The 16,290-nt window shown below is 44.6% G+C and overlaps 1 protein-coding gene and 1 long non-coding RNA gene across 20 annotated transcripts in view; both read left to right on the forward strand.

Moving 5' to 3' along the window:
* The window catches only part of CPEB3 (cytoplasmic polyadenylation element binding protein 3), a 181,886-nt gene that overhangs the window by 32,756 nt on the left and 132,840 nt on the right, over positions 1-16,290 (forward strand). The window contains exon 1 of one of the 19 annotated variants that reach the window (XM_037904949.2): positions 5,790-6,433. The exons of the other annotated variants lie outside the window; for them this stretch is intronic. The gene's annotated coding sequence lies outside the window, so the exon portion shown is untranslated. Of the gene's footprint in view, positions 1-5,789; positions 6,434-16,290 lie in introns of those variants that run through there. 19 annotated transcript variants of the gene reach the window in all.
* On the forward strand, positions 8,936-13,502 carry LOC114018816. The gene is made up of 2 exons (XR_003564036.3): positions 8,936-11,447; positions 12,670-13,502. It is a non-coding gene; the product is annotated as an uncharacterized LOC114018816 (long non-coding RNA).

Consider the following 16,290-nt stretch of genomic DNA (forward strand, 5'->3'; position numbering starts at 1 on the left):
ATTTGCCAATACCCCCCTCTTCATATCCTGTGTAGAAAATCGGATTGAATCTGCTCCAACATCCATTATCACAAATAGATGATACTCTGGATAAGAATCCTTTTAAAGTAAATTGATTTAGTTTTCAATACTCCATATGGAATCTGGTGCTGCCATCTTTTTTTCTTAACCAGAACTATGGATGAGGACCAGGGATTGGTTAAAGGTTCATTTATGTTGTCTTGATGTATTTCTTCAGCATGTAACATCTCTTTCCTATTGGTAAAGAGTGAGGTGGCTGTTTTCATGGTCTGGTTTTCCCTCAGTGTCAATTTTGTGTTCAACCATTCAGTACAACCTATATTTTTGTTGAATTGGGGAAATGATTCCTGATTCCTAACTAGAAAGTATCTTAGATATTCTGCTCTCTCACTTCAGTGTGCTGCCCTGTTCCAGAAGAAGTCCCTTAGACCAGACGTGCTAAAAATGTCAGGGAACAGTGAATCCAAATCTGAACTACCTATTTAGTCTCAAATGGCGACACTGACCGGGCAACATGCACCCACTGAAAACTGGGTTTGAAAATTGGACTTCTGCATTTGAGCAATAAGTTAGGGTAGCCAAGATAGTGGAGGAGCTAAATCAGTTTGGATTTCATTATAGTTAGTAACTGTGTAATAAATGACAGAAAAGATGTCCTACAAGTTCAGTCTGTGAAAATTCCCTTTAAGATGTGGCTTAGTTGAAGCAAATAATTTGTAGATAATTTAGTTTGCAATGAACAAGGTTTCCTGCCTCCGAAGGGCAGAAATCAAAACAACACCTACTTGTTGTAGTAGTTTTCCAGCCGAGGAAAGATGGGGAGTGGTTGAAACCTGCTTTGAGACGCAGGGTGTCAGGGGAATCTTAGCTGTTGAAATTCTTGCAGATCTGATTTCTGACTCCCACCCCTGTCCCACCTTGGTCCCTCAAGCTGTTAAAATAATCTCACAGATTGCTACACATGTAGCTATATATTTTTGATCACACACCAAAAATCTTAGTGCCTACTGGGTGCATCAAACAGGATCTACACACAGTGGGCCAAATTTAGTTTAGTTGTATGCTTATTCTGAGCAGATATTGTATTTTTTTAAATTTAAACTTCTACCCCCAGCCTTTAATTGTTGATTCTTGTATCAGATATCAGAAACAAAATCATGAAAGTGAAGTTACAGAAAATTCTCAGAGGTGCAAGTAAGCCGGGTCGCCCCGGAACGGCGTACCGGCAAGAGCCGGTGTGCCGTACCGGGGCGGACCGGCTTCTCCAGGCGGCAATTTAAAGGGCATGGGGCTCCCAGCAGCGGCTGGAGCCCCGGGCCCTTTAAATTTCCACAGAGCCCCGCTGCCGGAGCCCTGAGGTAGGGGCGGTGAGGCTCCAGCGGCTATTTAAAGGGCCCACGCTCTGAAGGGGCCCTGGCCGCTCTTCTCCGCCCCCCGCTCTCTGCTATGGGGGCAGAAGCTTGGTGCTGCCTTCTCCCGGGTCTCTGTCCTGCTGCTGCAGGGCAGGCTCCGCTGGCAGCCCAGCTCCCCCCTCCCCCGCCTCTTCCCCCAGTGTGCTGCGTTCCCCCGCCCCCTCTCACTCTCTCTCCCTGCTGCCGATCAGCTCTTTGCTGGCATGAGGAAGCAGAGAAGAGGCAGGGGCGGGACCTTGGGGAAGGGGGTGGAATCAGGGCATACCCCCTCCAGATCTCCTGCCATGAACCGCTCAGGGCAGGGAGCTGGGAGCAACCCCAGCCCACACCCCCAGCCCTCTGCCCTGACTCCTGCACCCTCGCACACCCCATGCCCTGACTCCTGCCCCACCCCCATCCTGAGCACCAAACAGGAACTCCTGCACCCTTCCCCACTCCACATACCCACCTGCACCCCTCCCACCGAATGGGAGTTGCCCCAGGTAAGTGCTCCACGCCCCAACCCTGAGCCCCCTCCCTCATTCTAGCTCCTGGACAGACCCTGCACCCCAACCCCTAGCCTGCTCCTGCATCCTAACTCCCTCCCAGACCCTGCATCCCCAGCCCTGTTCTCAGTGCACCCCCACCCTCAGCTTGGTGCAGAGAGAGACAAAGAGAATGGGCTAGAACCAGGGAGAAGGTAGGTACCCGCTCTATGTGGGCAGGGGTGTGTGGGGGGGATCCTGTTTACCCCCTCCCCAGCCCTGCTGCCCTTGCAGTTTACCCACAGCCCCTCCCTTGCTCCAAGGACCAACCCTACCTCCTGCCCCACTGTGTTTTTGCCCTCAGCCCCTGCCTTGCTCCAGTCAGCAGGGACTAATTCCTCCACCACCCCCATGCCTCACTGTGCTCATCTTGCCCTGGACCCTGCCTCGCTCCAGCTGGGGACCAATCCTCCCCCGCCCCATGCCCCGCTGTGCTCTTGCCCCTGGCCTCTTCTTTCCCCAGGGGGGCCCTCAAAAATGTTTGGCGCCAAGCCCACAAAAAGTTAATCTTGCCCGGGCCCTTTAAATTGTCCCCGGAGCCTTGTTGCCAGAGCCCTGGGGTAGCGGCAGCGGGGCTCCAGTGGCAAGTTAAAGGGCTGGGGCGGTAGCAGTGGCCCCAGGCCCTTTAAATAGCCCCCTTTAAATCACCCCCGAACCCCAGGGCTCTCAGTTGCCTCTGTATCTGGGAGCTCAGGGGGTGATTTAAAGGGCCCGGGGCTCCCAGCTGCTGCTCCCACAGCCCTAGCCCCAGGCCCTTTAAATCCTGATTTAAAGTGCCTGGGGATTTAAAGGCCCCACCTCTTCCGGTTGAGGCCCAGCCCCCTCATCAGGACTCTGGAGTACCGGTAAGTCCTTTAAGTTACTTTCACCCCTGAAAATTCTATACATGGTAAGGAACAGAACTTCTACATTTTCTTTCTGTGGGCCTCCCTTATACTTCCTTTGCCCCAGCCCCCCAGGGGATTACATTTGCTTGCCTCGCACAGCTCCAGTTTGGAGAATTGAAAATTTGAACACTAAGGAAGTATTTTGTATAGTCTCATCAGTATGCTGGCTTTAGAGAGGTTAAAAAAAGCAAACAAATTATAATTCCGCATTATACAATTTAAAACAACAACAACAAAACACACTGTTACAATACTTGTTTAATTCAAAGTTCCAGATATTACAAGAGCCAGAGTAGCTTGTGAGCCAGTTCAACGTCAGCTGCAGTACTTAAACGTTATTTGAATTATATGGTGGAATGCTTAGCTTGAATTTTGCACCTGAAATATTCATGGGTGCAATACTAGAAGCTTCTTCTAATTACTAATTTGCTTGGTTTTGAACTCCTATTACATTATGGGAACAATTTACATGTATTCACAAAAGCAGCAGAAATATTACGATCTCCGCGAAATAACCAGCTCAACAGTACTTAACCCCCCCCTCCCCAGCCCAAACTTCCAACATGAAAAACATTTAATATCTAAAGAATAGAAATTAACAAACGTATTAAGCCATTTGCTGGCAAAGTGCCTTCAGTAGTGACAGTTGTGGATGTTGGTCAACTTTGCAGTACATAAGAACTTTGCTGGGTTTCCCCCCCTCCCCCTCCATCAATATATTTTGATGGTAACCATTGACCTGGGAGCTAGTAATGTAGAAGGAGCAGCAATGACTAACAAAGTTATCTACATAACTATTTCCAATTTAGCCCTGTGCTTTCAGTCACCCTCCTTCCTGCAGCTTTCTAGTTTTTGTTTTTGTTGTGTTTTAACTGAGAATGCTCCAGCCCAGAGCTTTCCTGGCAATTGCTGTTCCTGGTTGCTGTGGACTGGATGGGGCAAGATACTGGAACTGAGAGCAGGGAGCTTGTCTCTCCTGTGCACTCAGTGACTTTCCTGGTGGTGTCTAGGCATTGTGGAAGAGGAAGATGGCTGATTTGAATGCAGAGAAAATAAAAGCTGGACCAGGGGGAGAGGATAAAAGTATATTGGGACAGGGAGCTGAGGAAGGGCGAGGGGGATGGTACTGGAGGCTCGTGGAGGTGGGGAGAGAGAAACTGGGACCAGGGTTTGGGATATATGGGAATTGTGGGAACTAGGGGACTGGGAGGGAAAGACTGAGACAGGGCTGGTGACAGCAGGTGATTGGGACTTGCTGAGGAAGGAAACTGATGGGGAACATGTGTACATGTTTGTGTGTAGGAGAGAGAGAGAGACTAGGACAAAAAGATGGAGGGGAAAGATTAAACAAGGGGCTTCGAGAGAGGCTGGGACTGCGAGCCTTGGGGCAGAGGAATGGGGACAGTGGTGGGGAGGAGAGAGACACCAGATGAGGAGCCTGGAGTGGGGAGATGGACTGGGATAAAGAACCACTGGTGGGGTAGAAATGGTACTGAGGCAGGAATGGAGGTTTGGAGAGGACAGGGCAGAAGGGGTCAAGCTTGAGGAAAATGGGAAGAAGTCTGTGCCCAATAGAAAACAACTCCCTTCCAGACCCTGGAATGGAACCTAGGATTTCTGAGTCTCGTCATTCCTCTGCTGTCAGCAGATATTTGTGAAACTCACTGATAAAGTACCTCCCTTTCTATTGGTTGGTCCATGTACAGGATGACAGCCTACCACTGCTATCAGTTACTCTGTTAGTTCATGTGGCAGAGGTCTTTGTGGTGGATCTGAAGGTCCTAACCCTGCTAATGATTTATGTTTGTGTCGATATGATGCCACATAATGGAATTTCGGTTTTTCAGTTTGCTTATTTAGAAACCTAGCAAATTACATGCAAATGCACACAAAAGTCTTATGATAAAAGAACGTTATTAAGCATGAAAAATCAGATATGCAAAAGTTAGGAAATGCCAGAATTAAGGTTCTGAAGACAGAATTATTAATTTACTCAGGCTTTTTATGGCACTCATCATTATAGTATCTGAGTGCTTTATTAATATTAACAAATTTATCTTCATTAAGGTGAAGGGGCTATTCTGCCCGTTTTATATCTGTGAAGTGGGGATGAAGCAAAGAGATAAAAGGCAAAACTGTGCACTGGTTTTGGGTACCCAATATGAGATACCTGGGGCATGATTTTTTTTAAGAGTACTTAGCATTCTGTACCACTTGATATGTTCAAGCACAGCTCCTATTGACTTCAGTTTGCAGCTGTGAGTGCTCAGCGCTTCTGAAAATCAGAGCCCAGGATCTCAAGTGGGCTGTGTTCATTATTTCACAATTACTGACCACCATTGAAAAGTTTTGGTTTAAGTGACTTTGCTCGCATCACTTAGGAATTCTGTGTCAGAGGTGGGGTAGAATCCATTTCTCCAGGACAGCATGCAATTATCTTAACCATAAGACTGTCCTTTCTCTTCCTGAGATTCCATGCTTCATTCGCTACCCACTTGCAACAAGAGAGGCAGCGTTCTTAAAGACCGCAATCTCCTTCACTACACAAGCATGATTAATTCCCAGGCTAAGTCCAGCCTGTACACTGACACAGGGGCCAGTGGGAAAATATAGTATGTGATCATATAATTAAAGAATGTATCATCATGCATTCAAAAGGGGGCCTAATTAGTATTACATAATTTTTTTATATATATATAAAAATTGCAATTTTTTAAAGAGTTCTACAGTGAAAATGACTCGAGATAGAAAGTTGAAATTTGGCTTAAAAATCTTTACTGAAAAGTGCCTTTAGCGGCTCAGTGAAATTTTGGTTAGAATTTGACTGAGTTATGACACTTCAAAAATCCCATGCTGTATATATTTAATACATGTGTTTTTTCACTGAGATTATAAAATGCACAACTAAGAGGCTATGTTGCGTGTGTATACATAGCTAATGTAACTGTGTAGTGAGAAAAGTACTCGAGGTGTGTGGGCTAATGCAAGGACTTGAAGCTATGGAATCCATGGCTTCTGTGAGCATTGTTACAAAATGACTTTCTTGCAAAACTGAAGTATTTTGGCCTTACGATGTGCTGCCACATGTATTAATGAATAGGGAGGATTCAGCTGCCATCGATAGCAATGCACGAGTAGAGCCTATGATAGACTGCTGGACTTCATCTTTTCTTGGCATGATGACTCCTGTTGCCCAAAGGAGATGCCTACCTTGCCAGAGTTTCTCTTCTATGTACAACCTAGGATGTCTGTGTAGGTTTAGGCTCTGTGGGCTTCTTCGGGCCCCAGAAGAATCTGTAGATTTCTAGCTAGTTTTCCCCCTGCCAGAACCTTACCTCTCCATATTCCATAACTTGATTTGTTCCCAGTCCCAGGTTTACTTCCCTACAAACATCCTAGCTGCTATTGAGGACCTTTTGTAGAGTGAATTTTGATCCATTGTTTCTACTGTGTTCATTCAGCTTACTTCTGGTGGACTCTAGAAGGACTGCAAAGAGGCAAACCTAAGAGAGGGAACACAAAAGTCCAGGAATAAAGCCTGGGGAGCTGACTCAGAGGCTGAGGAATAAGGGACTATCTTCCCACATGGGTAGGTGGGTAGACCAAGATTTTCAGAAAATAGGAGCCTAAACTTAAGTTCTTAAATGGGCTGACTGTCCAACGTGCTGAGCATTCAAGAGCTCCCACTGAAATCAATGGAAGCTGCTGGGTGCTCAGCATGTATGAAAAAAATCTCACTTACTGAGGAGCCTAACTGTCGACTCCTATTTTGGAAAATCTTGGCCTTATAGTGTGTGTAATATGTATATAGGGTATATGTGTATTTATATACTATAGCATGTATATTTGATACAAATATGATGCAAGGGTGTTGTGAGGATAAACATCCATTAATGATTGTCACTCAGATTCTGTGGTGATAAGAGTCCCATAAATATCTGATAGATTAAATTTATCATATGTGTATCTCTGCTGTGTGTATGTAATTTTCTATTGACATACATAACACTTTCCATTTCTGAAGGAAGGGAATTATTAGAATTTTTGAAGTTAGAAGGGTTTCTAACAAATCTGCACCATGGTATGAAGTTGCTAAATATATATGACTCTCCCCACCCCTTTTAGGTATCTGTTCATATGTGTAGTTCCTTGAAAAGGCTATTGACCACATTACCAACAAATCTCTTGAGAGTACTAAAGTGCACTTTATTTTTCACCTAGAAATAAAAAACAGGAGGATGCCACTACATCCAAAATGCAGGCTGTTGTCTCTCTTGTACTCCTACTATTCTGAACTCTCATTTAAGATCTCTTTGAAGACATTCATCTAAAGGCACTTCTCCATGGAAAGCCTATAAATAAAATAAATGATGTATGTCTCAGATGGACTCTTCTAGGCAAACAAGTATGTCTCACTACCCTTTCTGTTAAAAGGGTTTTTGATCACCTAAACCAAAATGGAACCACATTGCTGGCATATAAAATTAAAAAGGTTGTAGACGAGTGTAGCAGGGCAGAAACCCACTCCTGCCCTGAGGGGCTTAGAACAGCCCAGGAGAGGGCTGTGGCTGGGGCAAGCAGCCCAGGCTGAGTAGGGAAGTAAGCTCAGCTGGGGCCAAGTCCCAATTAGGGCTCAGCTGGCCTTTATAAGTGGGCAGCGAGCCAAGAGCTGTTAGGCCCTCTCTGGTCTGAGAGGGAGCAGGGCCTGGCTGCCTGCAGGAAGGTGCTGGAAGGGAAATAGGGCTGGGGAAGCGCCAGAGGAGCAGGGAGGCTCCAGGCTGGCAAGCCCCACGCTGAAGGGCCTGGCATAGGGCCCAGAGAGATGCTGGGGTTACAGGGGATGACCCACGGGTAGGCAGAGGCAGCAGGTCCAAACCCCTCCTTGCCAGTGATGAGTGGTTCTTACACTGCAGTCTGCCCCAGTGAGCGGGGGCAAGTTGGTGACTGGTAGTAGCCTTACACTGAGGCAAGGTGGGGATAGTGGATGGGGGGGAGGGGGACCCTGAGAGACAGTGGGTGTACTGCCAGGGGGCAGCCACCCAGGAGACAAGGGGCACCGGATCCGGGAGGGACGCAGGGCCAGCGGTAAGGCAGATTACCGGCCTGCAGAGGGTGCTCTGGAGCCTGGTAAGCTAATTCACCACCACGACCAGCTGAAGGCGCCGCAGGGGTGAGTCCACACATCTACAAGGAGTTTTTAAATAAGGGCTTGGGAGAAGCCAACAGGTACAGAAGAGCACAGAGATCCCTTAGGGAAGGATCTATTAATGGAGATTCTCTATATCTTAGTAAGGAGGAGAGGACTGAGGTCAATAAAGTACAGGTAGGAATTGAAAAGAAACAGTCAAATGAAAGAATCCCGTTCAGTTACATCACATAATGGCAGACAGCTAAAAAGTGTAGAATTTTATAAGTGCTTGTATACAAACGTTAGCAGTCTAAACACTAAGATGGGTGAATTGGAGTGCCTGGTATTGTGAGGATATTAATATAATAGGCATCACAGAAACTTGGTTGAATGATGATAATCAATGAGATACAGTAAGAGAGGATATTGAGCTACATGGACCATTGGTCTGACCCAGTAGGGCAGTTCTTATGTCTAAATTACCGTATCTTTTTATCTAGTCTTCCTTTTTATTCCTGTTTTCACTGAAGAGCGAGTCCAGCTGAATATTTACAATTTCTTAGTTTTCTATTGCATATTAGTGGAAGTTAAATTTATTTTCCTGAAAGGATATGGTAATCAACAGTGAAAGATCTTTTGAATGTAAAAACTTTCAGTGTGTACACTTTGAATTGTCTGTATTGGGAATTCTACTTTTGTTCTTGCCTGAGCTAAATCTGCTTAAATGAACATTTAAAAAGAAAATATAGTTTGAGAGGTGGTGGAGTCTTCCACTGATTGCATAATTATTTCTTAAAAGTGTGACAAAGTTCCTCCTCTGCCTTGGTGGGTCCTGCGCTTATTGGCGGATTTGCTTGCCTCAGAGATTCACGGCAGCCCTCAGTTTGGCCACTTTTGCTAGTGGCTCAAACCTGCCGTTCATTCAGCTAACCTCATCACTGGCCAGCATGGGAAAAAGGAAGGAGAACAATCCCCACAGTCTCTGCCGATCCACCATGTGGGTCAGGGAACAGCCCAGAGACCTTCCCCTCTGGTGGAACCCACAGTCCAGGTCAACTCCTTCTGTGTCTGATCAGGAGTTGAGAGGTTTAGGGGGAACCCGGGTCCGCCCTCTACTCTGGGTTCCAGCCCAGGGCCCTGTGGACTGCAGCTGTCTAGAGTGCCTCCTGGAACAGCTGCGCGACAGCTACAACTCCTTGGGCTTCTTCCCCATGGCCTCCTCCCAACACCTTCTTTATCCTTACCACAGGATCTTCCTTATGGTGTCTGATAATGCTTGTACTTCTCAGTCCTCCAGCAGTAATCCTTCTCAATTTCAGCTCCTCACATGCATGCCATAAACTGAAGTGAGGTCCTTTTTAAACTCAGGTGCCCTGATTAGCCAGCCTGCCCTAATTGGTTCTAGCAGCTTCTTAATTGGCCACAGGTGTCCTAATTGGCCGGCCTGCCTGCCTGAATTTGTTCCAGCAAGTTCCTTCTTGTTCTGGAACTGCCCCTGTTACCTTACCCAGGGAAAATGGACCTGCTTAATCTGGGACTAATATATCTGCCTTCGAACACTCTCCTGTAGCCATCTGGCCTGACCCTGTCACATAAGTTAAAATGTTCTTTAATGATTTACATCTCATAAATGATTTATATTCCCCTGAAAATATTTTGAAACCAAATTAGATAAAATTTAACTTTTTTATGATTCATATCTGAATTCTTAATTTGTGAAATTTTGAGACACTTTGTAGATTGTGGTTTTATTCTATTTTGATAATACATTGCCTCTTAAGTGTCCATTTGGCAAGCATTCTAGGAAATACTAATGTTCTAAAGTCACAGATGCAGTTCTATTTTAAAAAAAAATCTCATTGTAAGGTAGCAACCATTGAAGCAGGCCTCTCAAAAATCTAGCATCATAAATATTGTATGGAGTACTTCAGATGATATGTTCGGTGTCTAAATTTATTGTAATGAACTTCTGGTTCATTGTTAAGTACCTTCCCCTCTCCCTGGCTGAGCTAGAGGGAAAGGATCTAGCCAGTAGAGGGCTCTACTGCTCAGTTCAACATGGAGCCACCAGCGGCTCTGTCATCTCCAGAGTGCAGGAAAATGAAGTAATATCTTGAGATCAAAAGGAATCAGGCTAGAGACAAAGGCTGTGTATGAGCTGAGCTGGAACAGCTTGTGAGCCTTTGGAGGGAAGACCCTGGGTAGCAGGCAGTTTGAGAGGTAGAACTGAAAGCTGAGACTTAGACAGTGATGTAGCCTGTTGCTGAAAGAGAACTGCAATAGCATGTGACCTGCAAGCAGGTGGTATGAGGAAATTGCACTGTTGGTTGGCAAGAAGATGGTGTGAAGGAATCGCAATGAGATACCGTTACCTTAATTTTTATTGATTGATTGTAAGAGTTTAAGTAACTGTGACAAAGATATTGGTCTGTTTTTTTTCTGGCAGCTCTAGAAAGGTAATTCTCTGCTACTTCCTCATAACCCATAACTGTTAATGGGGGTCCAAGGGTATGTCTACACTGCAGTGTAAGCTCAGACTCTGGCTCAAGCCCAAATCCCACTTCCACCTACACACAATTCTCTCGGACTTGGGCCTGAGGCCCAGGACCATGTAGGGTGGAGGATTTGAGCCTGGGTCCCTTGGGAGCTCAGACCCAAACTCCATTGTTCTGCAGCATGAATGCAGCTTGGGCAGGCCCCTCTGGACTCAGGCCCTCAGTCTGCCAACACTATCCTGCAGTCTCATTGGCTGGTGTTTTGTCCTCTCTATCCCAAGCATAGCAAATTGATTCAGCGGAAACAGAAGCACATCCCTTTCCCAGTTGTTCAAGTACAGTAGTTTAACTTTTCCATTTTATTCTGACCGCTGAGAAGCAAATGCATTAAACTGTCTTCTGCATTTGCAATGGCAATTGGCCAGAAGAAGTCCTTTGACAAGTGTGCTGCCTCCTGGTCATGGGAGCACAGCTACATTTTGGTGAATCTGATGTGAGGGGAGCAAAACTTCCAGGAATGACTACTTGTAGGAAACAGAGAAGTAACTGGCAGCATTGAGGATTCACCAGACCAGTGACCACTGCAGGGAGAGGATTAAGTAGCTCAAGACCAACTATTGGAAAGCCAGTGATGAGAACCACACTTTTGGGAACTTGTCTCTATCCTGAGGAGTTTGACTGGGTGTTTGGTACTGTGCAAAGCACAGAGCCACCAACTCTTCATGACAGCCTGGCCAGCCGGGATGGTGACTTTCTCACCCACGAATCCAGTATAAGACTGGAAGGGAGCCAGCAGGCACAGGATGAAACTACTGAAGTAATTTGCTGAAATCAACTCCCAAGGAGGCTTAGTCACTAGAGCAGCTGCAGATCATCCTGGGTGTCTACTTGGAGGAGCTTTTTGATGCCACCCCTGGAGCAGCACCCTGCTGCAAAACTGGCAGCAGAAATGCAAGAGACAGAAGTCATCCTGGAGTGTGGTAAGTTTGTCTTCATGTTTTTATTAATTCAATAATGGGAGGGGTTTCCAATGCAAAAGTTAATACCAGCCTCTGGTAGCAGCATGTATTTGTGATGGTGGATTGCATGCCAGAAGCTTAGCACCCTCCTCTCCCTGCTCTCCACTATCAACACCTTCTGGAATTCAAAATGGAGATCGGGAAGTACAAACTGTGAAACAAGCATTTAAAAACAAAGGTTTAATAGAAACTCACACCTTCATGCTATAATGTGCCAGGGTGTTAAAATATGGACCTTATATTGCTTTCCCTGTTACTATGCTGCTCTGTACCAGCCCAATGGTTTAACGAGCTTCCTGTAAACAGTGAACTGTATTGGGAGGGAGAATGAGAGTGAAATGCAATACAATTAAGCTAAATGTAGTCCATGGGTGACAAAATCATTTGTCCAAAAGACAGTTGGGGAGTTGTATGCAGTTCAGAACTGTGCCGAGGGGGCGGAAGGCTGTTGTGGAGTTCTTGGCAAGTCCATATTAGCATTTGTTTGCATGTAGGCTCTATCAGAAGCTGTGAGGAGGCAGTAATCCATGTGGGTGCTAATATAACATCTGTTGATTTGCCCCATGACTTTTGACCTAATACCAGGTACTGATAGCTGCAAACCTTTTCCTGTAGCAAGAACTCCAGATAGGCAAACACATTTTGAGGAATGGTATATTTCTGAGAGTCACCTTGGTACATGACCAAGCCAGTTCACCCATAAATGTGCTGTTCAGTCAGCATAAGTTTGAAAACTTCTGTGGCATATACGGCTAGTTTGCAATGAACAGCTTGAAATAAAATATCCCTTTACCATTCTGGAACCACAAGAATTGTTTTGTCTTCCAAAATGTGAGTGCATGAAATAATAGAGAGGGCCTTATGTAGTAAGCTACAGTCCACTCCCTCATACGCACACCCAAAAAAGCCCAAGGTGGTTGGCAATTTCTAAACAAAAAACAATTTTGATTTTTAACTTACCATTCTCTGTGCACTCTTTTCACTGCAATTAAGTGGGTTCTGTCCATGGAACTTTTAGAATCTGAAGCGTTCCTCTCTCAATATATTGAAGTTTAGTTTTACAAAGTGCTTTTTTTTTTTTTTTTTTTCACCCTGACATTTCACGGGGATTTTTTCTTATGCTCATGCACTGAACGATCTGCATTACTAAAACAATAACATACTGTTTTATGTCTTCTTGCAGGTCCCTCAACCTGAATTGGCCATTCTGCCTCAGTAACTCAGGCACGCTTAGGCAGAACTGAGTCTCAGAACCCTCATGGATCAGTTGAAGAGGAAGTGTTACCTTGATGAACTTATGGTTGACATTCGGGACAGGGCCAGCATGCAGGTTCAGTACCAAAAAGAGAAGGATTCACATCATGTGGAAAGGCACAAGCAGGCTGCAGAGCTTGAGGACAGAATTGCAGTGAGGAAGCATCACAGTTCCTGGAACAGGAGCATCACTTGAGGGAAGAAGACCAAATGTAGCAGAAAGACCTGTTTTGAGAGACAGCTTTTGCTAATAGCTGCGGGAGTGCAAACTCCTGCGGCGCCTGCTCCTCAGCCTGAGTCCCCTCCACAGTACCACACACTACAGACCAGGAACACTTTGGACAGTTCCCTGGTTGGATGGCATATGCAACTGAGACATAAGAGCTGCTGGACATGGCAAATCTACCCACTTGCTGTCCTGCACCCCCATCCAAGCCCCCTTTCCCTTGCATACTTCAACCTCCGTGCTGACTCTGGCCCACCTGCAGGCCTCCACACCCGTGCAGTGGCACCGAGTGCATTCTAAAGGAAGGGAAGGAAGAACATTCCATAGGACGCGCAAGATTTAGGGGATTGTTTTGATAGCACTGGTTTTACTGTTTGCACTGTTCAGTGTTTGGTTTTATGCATTGTGTTTTATTACTGGGTTTGGTGTTGGTTTATTAATGTTTTGGTGTTCTAATGGCAGTTGTAATGTAAAATTTTGGGTTGTTTGTAATACATCCATGTTCACAAATAAAGGCTTTTATTTAATTAAGAAAATGTATTGCCGTCGCTAGGTCACATCATAGAATGTGTGTTTTGAATAATAAAGATAAACACATGATAAGGCACAACAGGGAGGTTGTATCTTAACACAATCTTTCTATGTCTGTGTACAGTAATCCATAATGTAAATGTGCAGCCTGCTTCCATAAAGTCATCTCCTCCTTATGAAAAATTCATAACAATCAGCTCCCTATTCACTGTATACAGTGACAGTATCGCCTTTTCATTGCATGATGTGATAGTACCTCATGTACTGTAAATATTGCTGTACAAAAACATTCATAAACTTACTATTCTCCCTCTTCCATTGGCCTATGCAAATCCATAATGTGGGAACACAGAGTATCCCAGATTTCTGTGCTCAGGTGCATCATGCTCCAGCTGTCCTAGGTATACCAGTTCAGCAAATGGCTCACATTTGGTTTCACAAAGATGATGAAGAGCATAGCAAGCCACAATAATGAGGACTTCATTGATGACCCAGGCATCTAACGTGTCTGTAAACAGCACCAGCGGGATTTCAGTCTGACAAACACACATTCAACCACCATTCTGGACCTGCTGAGAATGTAATTGAACCTTCTTTTGATAGGCCCTCTGAGGCCAGGATATGGATTCATGAGACAAGACAAAAGGGTGTACATAGAGTCCCCAGGATAATAGTGGGGGCTCTAACTCCATTTATGACAATGTCATTTGGTGGAAATAGTGTCTCACCCTGTCCATGAATGTAGACTCCTGGTTGCTGGAAAACAGTGGCATCGTGAACTTTTGCAGGCAGCCCACGTTGGCATCCGTAAATCGGCCTTTGTGGTCTACCAGGGCCTGCATGATGGAGTAGTACTCATTGTGATTTATGCACTCATGTATTCCTTGAAGAGGGCAAACTATGGGGACATGAGTCCTATCAGGGGCCCAATGCAATTTATAAACTCATTCTTTCAAAACCAGCAATTAGTTCAGGGATATTTATGCCCATTACCTTTGGGTAAATCACATGCCTGATTGCCTCAGAAACCTTTGCCATCACTTTACCCACAGTTGATTTTCCAGCACCAAACTAGTTAGCAAAGGACTTGTAGCAGTCTGAGGTCACCAGCTTCTAGATGGTTATAGCAACCCACTTCTGGACCAATATGGCCATCCTCATGCATGTACTATGATGCTGAAGGTTCAGGGCAAGCTGATCAGAAAGCTCCAGAAGTGTAGCTTCATGTGAAAGGTCTGGACCCTCTGTTGGTCATGCCAGATCCACATATGGAAGGGAAAAAACTCACATTAAATATGCTTTATGGATATTGTTGTTTCCCAAACATTCTGTACTTAACCTCCTGGCCTGCATAAGTGATCTTGTGATGTCATAGCATGGAATAGAACTTTGACTCTTAGGTCTAAGGCAGATATTATTCAGTTGGCACAGAGGAATGTTGAACCGCTTTTATTTACTGGAGGAGGAAGTGAATGTAACACGGCACAGTAGGAAATAATCGAATGCTTTCTGCTGCCTTCTTCTACGTGATCCTTTCTCCCTATTTGTCAGTAACAGTGTGAATGAATTGACTGAGAATGTAAAGGTTCGGGTTTGTAGTACATTTCCCAATTCATGACTAGAATGAAGTATCTGATGCATTAATTAAATGAAGTTTGATCACTCATAAAATCCTAAAATTTAGAGATGGAAAAGTCCTAGATTACCCACTCCATGTCCTCATCAGCAGGATGGTGCCCTGCATAACATTTTCAAGTGCTTTGTCTTAAGTTTAAACAACATTGGCAGCAGGGATTCCATCACTTCCTTAAGAAGATTATTCCATCGTTTAATTGACCTTGTTAAAACTTTTTCTTGGTGTCCAGCCTTAAAAGTTCCTTTGCTCGGTTTCATCCTGTTACATATTATTCCTTCTCAAACAATTCTTCCATTTCCCTTATATTGGTGCTCTTTAACTGTGTAAAGATTTTTAATCCTGTTCCCCTGTAGTCTTTTTTTTTTAAGACCAGCTATATGTATATATTTAGTTTATTAGCCTGATGTGCTAAAAAAAAAAAAGTTAGAACTTGTGTTTATTTAAAGAAACTGGAATCGTCCATGTAAAATCTCCTAGGTTAAATTTGTAGATTTCTAGGTTAAATTTATAGATTCTTTCTAATTGTGTGTGTGTGCGGGGGGGGAATTCCACCTAACCTTTTCTACCAACTTGCCCACACTGAGTATCCATTCCTTACGAATACTATATTGCAGTGGCAGGATAGTAGATTAGGTAGTTGATGCAGTAGTTTCATCTCTAAGCATGTAACCTGATGTCCTGCTGGTGAAGTTAAGACATGCATTTCTGTTGCCTCGTTACGTTCTCAATTTAAAATGTGTGGTTATACCCATTGTTGTATGAAATGTAGTTGTAGCCATGTCGGTCCCAGGATATTAGATAAGGTGGGTGAGGTAATATCTTTTAGCAGTGATGCTCGGAGTACCTTTTCCAGACCTGAAGAAGAGGTCTGTGTGGCTACAAAGCTTGTCTTTCTCATCAACAGAGGTTGGTGCAATAAAAGATATTGCCTCACCCACCTTGTCTCTCTGGTTATACCCATTTCAGCCCTCAACAAATCCTTGAACTGTAGCTAGGGTTTTGTGAGTAAAACTAGAACCAGAGTTTCTTCTCCGAATAATAGGAAATTTGTCATTTTAATCGGAGGTCAAATTAATCCTTAAAATTCAAAAAGCAGAAGGTTAAATAAAAAAGAATCTCAAATTAATATGGCTTAATCATGATATTTAAAAGAAATC

This window comes from Chelonia mydas, chromosome 7 (genome assembly GCF_015237465.2).
Source record: "Chelonia mydas isolate rCheMyd1 chromosome 7, rCheMyd1.pri.v2, whole genome shotgun sequence".
Taxonomy (NCBI): domain Eukaryota; kingdom Metazoa; phylum Chordata; order Testudines; family Cheloniidae; genus Chelonia; species Chelonia mydas.